The sequence below is a fragment of the Panthera uncia genome, chromosome B1, assembly GCF_023721935.1.
Source record: "Panthera uncia isolate 11264 chromosome B1, Puncia_PCG_1.0, whole genome shotgun sequence".
NCBI lineage: Eukaryota > Metazoa > Chordata > Mammalia > Carnivora > Felidae > Panthera > Panthera uncia.
This window is the reverse complement of record NC_064811.1, coordinates 108635557-108641415: the sequence shown is the minus strand read 5'-3', so window position 1 is coordinate 108641415 and position 5859 is coordinate 108635557. Positions and strand designations below refer to the sequence as shown.

At 32.5% G+C, this 5859-nt stretch overlaps 1 non-coding gene across 1 annotated transcript; it reads right to left on the bottom strand.

Moving 5' to 3' along the window:
* Positions 1 to 1694: 1694 nt before the first annotated feature.
* LOC125924099 (U6 spliceosomal RNA) lies at positions 1695 to 1801 on the bottom strand. Its single transcript, XR_007458282.1, has one exon. It is a non-coding gene; the product is annotated as a U6 spliceosomal RNA (small nuclear RNA).
* Positions 1802 to 5859: the final 4058 nt, after the last annotated feature.

The following is a 5859-nucleotide window of genomic DNA, read 5'->3' as shown; positions in this document are numbered from 1 at the left end:
AAAAAATAAAGAGAAAGGAATCCAAATATATAACTAAAGAAGCCAACTTATCATTAGAGAGTAACAGAAGAAAGGAGCTGAGGAAAACTACAAAACCAACCATGAAACAAGTAACAAAATGGCAATAAATGCATACCTCTCAATAATTACTTTGAATGTAGGTGTACTAAATGCTCCAATCAAGAAAAAAACAGGGTAGGGGTTTCTGGGTGACCTAGTTGCTTAAGTGTCTGACTCTTGGTTTCAGCTCAGGTCATTATCTCACAGTTCATGAGAATGAGTCCTGTGTCTGGCTCCACACTGACAGCACAGAGTCTGCTTGGAAGTCTCTCTCTTCTCACTCTCTGCTCCTTCTCTTCTCTCTCTCCCCCCTTCCCACCAAATAAATAAAAACTTTTAAAAAAGAAACAAGGTGAAGGATTGTTTAAAAAAGCAAGATCTATCTATATGCTGTCTATAAGACCTAAAGACACATGCAGATTGAAAATGACATCATGGAAAGGCACTTATCATTCAAATAGAAGTAAAAAAAAGTCAGGGCAGCAATACTTATATTAGACAAAATAGACTTTAAAACAAAGACTGTAACAAGAGGTGACAGACACTATATAATAAAAGGAAAACTCCAACAAGAAGATTTAACAATTAGAAATACTTAGGCACCCAACATGCAATCACCCAAATGAAGCAGCTAACAACAAACATAAAGGAAGTAAGTCATAGCAATACAATAATAGTAGGAGACTTTAACATCCTACTTACATCAATGGATAGATCATCCAAACAAAAACTCAACAAGGAAACAGTGGCTTTGAATGACACATTAGACCAGATGGATCTAACGGATATATTCAGAACATTCCATCCTAAAACAGCAGAATGCACATTCTTTTCAAGTGCACATGGAACATTCCCCTGAACACATTGCAAATTACACCACAAAACAAGTCTCAAGAAATTCAAAAAGTTGGTCATACCATGAATCTTTTCTGACCACAATACTATGAAACTAGAAATCAACCACAAGAAAAAATCTGGAAAGAACACAAATACGTGGAGGTTAAATAACATGCTACCAAGCAATGAATGGGTCAATCAAGGAAGGAAAGAGGAAATAAAAAACGCAGTGAGCCAAATGAAAATGAAAACACCACAGTCCAAAATCTTTGGGATGAAGGAAAAGTGGTCTTAGGGAAGTACATAGTAATAAAAGAGTACCTCAAAAAGCAAGAAAAATGTCCATATTACCCAAAGCAATCTACAGCTTTAATGCAATTTTTGTCAAAATACCAACAGCATTTTTCACAGATTTATCCATTCTTCCCAAATTATTTATTTATTCATTCAATCATTCATGTGACTATGAATTCAGTCGTATCTATGTGAATATATATATATGTATATATATATATATATATATTCATGTATACATATTATCTATATTTGTGCATAAATATTTTTTTTAATTTTTTTTTTCAACGTTTATTTTATTTTTGGGACAGAGAGAGACAGAGCATGAACGGGGGAGGGACAGAGAGAGAGGGAGACACAGAATCAGAAACAGGCTCCAGGCTCCGAGCCATCAGCCCAGAGCCCGACGCGGGGCTCGAACTCACGGACCGTGAGATCGTGACCTGGCTGAAGTCGGACGCTTAACCGACTGTGCCACCCAGGTGCCCCTGTGCATAAATATTTTTAATATGGACTGCTTCACAATTTTTGGTGTCATCCTTGTACAGGGGCTGTACTAGTCTTGTCTGTCTCATTCCAATTTTAGTATATGTGCTGCCAAAGTGAGGACTTTTTATAAAATAAAAATATTTTATATTTTGAGTTATAATCTAGTACTACCTAATTTAATTACTCAGACTGTTTCAGCATTGGCCTGAGGGAGCTTTTTTATTGGTTCATGTATCCCTTTGTTATTTTTCACCAAACTGGAACAAATAATTTTACAATTTGTATAGAACCACAAAAGACCCCAAATAGCCAAAGAAATATTGAGAAAGAAGTGTTTATAGACTGTAAATTCATCAAAGAAAAGAAAGACAAGACTAGGGCTAATCAGACTCTGAATCTAAGACTGATTTGTTCTCCACACCTTATTGTACACTGAGAAAATTTTCAGACTTACATTGTCTTATCTTTTGTAAAGAATTTTGAAATAGTAATATCTGTTGTAATTAAAAAAGAAATGAATTCAGTGAACCTGAGAAAAGATAGCATTATATATTTTTTTTCTTTAGACACTCCAAATAACCTGAGTTAGAATTCTCAAAACTATTAAGCTAAGTACCACATTAATGAAAGTCATACTTAGTATGTTCCCAGAAAACATGTGGCAAACACTTGTTTGTCAATGATACTGTACTTTGTACTGGACATTTAGTTTTAATTCTAGGAGTGTACTGCTTTGAAATAATCATGTTGCAAAAATGACAAAGACAAATGAGTTTAATTCTACTAATTCAAATAAAATTTCTCAAAGGAAAGTAGAAAAATAATAAAAGTATTTTAACATTTTATTTAGAATCTTAGATATTTAATTCAGAATAGGCCAGGTAAGGTCAATTAAGGCCCACATGAGCCTATGTGAATACACATAAAATTAAATTTCAAAAAATTATTATAAGAAAAAATTAATTCAGATTGATATATGAAGATAAAACTAAAAAAATTCACATCATATTCAAGACTTAAAGATTTTTAAAACAATTTAAAGTAGAAATTAGAAATAAATGGGTAAGCTAAAAAGAATAATTAACAACTGTTATGTTAATAAAACAGTATTTTATTAATTGCTTTAAAATCTGATTTTAGGGCTAAAACGTGTGATATATTCATGAGGCTTCTTGAGTGTTGTGTGATTAAGTCACAACTCAAATTACTACTTCAGACTATTTACAAAATTGACCTTGAAAGTGATACGTCTTCAATTTTGTTATGGTCATTTCCTTTGTTCTTTTTTTTACAGAGAATTTTTACTTTTGAATAAAGGCAGGTGCCTAACGTTTTCTTTCTTTAGTAATAGATTTGCATACTGGTGCCTTGCTTAAAAGTAAGGTATTCATCGATGAGATCTAGACCCATAATTTATCATCTAAAGAATTTACATGAATGGGTTAAGAATATCTTCTAGTTCTACTTTTTAAAGAGTGCTGTGATGTACTTTTTGCTAATTTTGAATGTGCTTTGGCAGGAATACTTCAAAATTTTTTTGAATAAATTCCCAAGGGATTTCTTAAATATAAATATTCCCAATATGTATACATAGTGTATCCTTAGGAATAATTGATTATAATGGATCTTTCAATAAACAGTCCAAACAATTTCATACACAGATACACACACACACACACACACACACACACACACACCTAGGAATGTTGAATTAGAAGATTAAAGCACCAGTATTATTATTTCTAGGATTTATTCAGAGACATTTAGAGTGACCTTTAAATTCCGTGGATTTCTAAATTGTATTATTCTTAATTGTTCTTACCTTTTTGTTCTTTCTTATAAATGAAAGCATCACTTTGTTTTGTTAAAAGGGTTGATCTCATGTTAAGTGTTCTTACCACAATAATAATATGAAAAATACAGCCATTCGTTTTATGAAATATTATATGGCAATTTAAAATAGTGGAACAAATACACATTTATTCACCTTAAAAAACTCTGAAATCTCATAATCTACATAAAAACTCATAGATTTTATTATATATATATATATATATATATATATATAATAAAATCTATTTTTTAATTTAAAGAATAACAAAAGTAGAGTTCATGTGAATGAGAGTCATTGTCTGTGTCCACTACCAGTCCCTTAATTGTCTCTATTTCATAACCTGCTTCACTCAAAATAGATTTTCAATTGTCAATCAGAATGATTAGTCTACAATATAAATGTCATTACGATGCACCCATGCTTGAAGTTATTTCTACTTATAATTAATTTTAAACTCGGTTGGAATGCCCTTGCTTAAATAGCTTCAGCTTCTACCACATCATGCTATTTGTACCCACATGAAGTTTTACTGTCTTGGATAAATTTTCTACCTTTTGCTTTGTGGAGTTTTTGAACATATACTATGCTCTCAATATGAGCCAGTTTTGTGAGACACTTTGCCTTTCACCACAATTACATTGGATAAAACCTTCCTGAACCTATGATTTACATTGTGCCCCGTATGCTCTATCACAACTAATACTTCTTTTATGATAAATTTGAAACCCTTAATTGAGTTGCATATTTAATCGTCTTTTTCTTCTGCTAGATTGTAGACTCCTTAATGGTTAGTACTGCCATTTTCTTGTTCAGCAATTTATTACTGGTACATGTCAGAATATATTAAATATATATTACTGAACACCTAAATTGTGGTAGATTTCTTATATGCTAATGAAAGGAAGAGAGAAAAAAACACACAAAATATATAAACGTGATAAAGATCCAAAGATATGACAAAGATAGTGATGTACTATGATGTAAATTTTACAAATACTAAGATAACAATAAGATAGAGAATAGTTTAGGGGCACCTGGGTGGCTCAGTCAGTTAAGCGTCGACTTCGGCTCAGGTCATGATCTCGCAGTTTGCTAGTTCAGGCCCCGCGTTGGGCTCTGTGCTGAGCTCAGAGCTTGGATTCCGCCTCAGATTCTGTGACTCCATCTCTCTCTGTTCCTCCCCCGTTCACAGTCTCTCTCTCCCTCTCTCTCTCTCTCTCTCTCTCTCAAAAATAAATAAGGAATAAAAAAATAAATTAAAAAAAAGAGAATATTTGGATTGGGAGGGATGGAATCTCTGAAGACATGATAGCTGAACTATCTGTGAATACTAATACTAAGAAGAAGAACTATATAAGGATTAGAATACACAGTAAATAAATAAAAAGCCCTGAGAAATCATGAACAAAACTCACGTATATTAAGAGAACAAACAAAACAAACAAACAAACAAAAACAAGCAAATGAACCAAAAGTCAGGATACTGCATCAGGTCCTTGTGAGATAAGGGAAAGTGACTGGGGATAAGGCCAGGGAGTTGGGAAGAAGTTAGCTTGTAAAACATTCTATAGGCCATGGTGGAAATTTAGATTTGTTTTTGCTTGAAATGGAAACCATCAAACGTTAATAAGCAAGACTTTCCTATGATAATGTTTATTATATAAATGAAAGATCTTATAACTGCTATGTCAAAAATAAAATGTACAGTCTGTTTTTATATAAACGCACACACACACACATATACATGTATATGTGTATGTATATGTATATGTATATGTATATACACGCACTCTGTTCAAAAGATGATGGTGGCTTAAAATAAGTTGTAAAATGAAGACAGCAAATGTGATTAAAATTGGAAAAAATATTTTTGAGGTTGAACCAAAAGAAATTGCTTATAGTTTGGCTTCAAGTATGGGGAAAGAGATAAATAAATAGTATCTTCTATTTTGTTGTTAAAATTTTCAGTGAACTAAATGACTGTTTTTATTACTTATGCACTAGAGAAGGAGCAGATTACAGCAGAAACTGAGAGGTACATTTTGTCTGAATTACATTTGAGATGCCAGTTAGTCTTCAAAACGAAGATGCTAAACAGATAGTTTCATGTGTGTGTGGAGCCCAGGGCTAGATCAGAGATAAAGATTTAGACTTGAGACCCATTAAGATACATAAGGCAGCAGATTTATGAGATTTTTCTGATTGCCTAAAGTAAAAAAAAATGATTAGCTAGAACCTTTAACACTGAATCCTGTGTAGTTTTCCACTTTCTAACTATAGCAGAAGAAAGAGACTAAGAAAAGACAGGGAAGCAATTAAATTTTCATGGAAACTTAGAACAACCA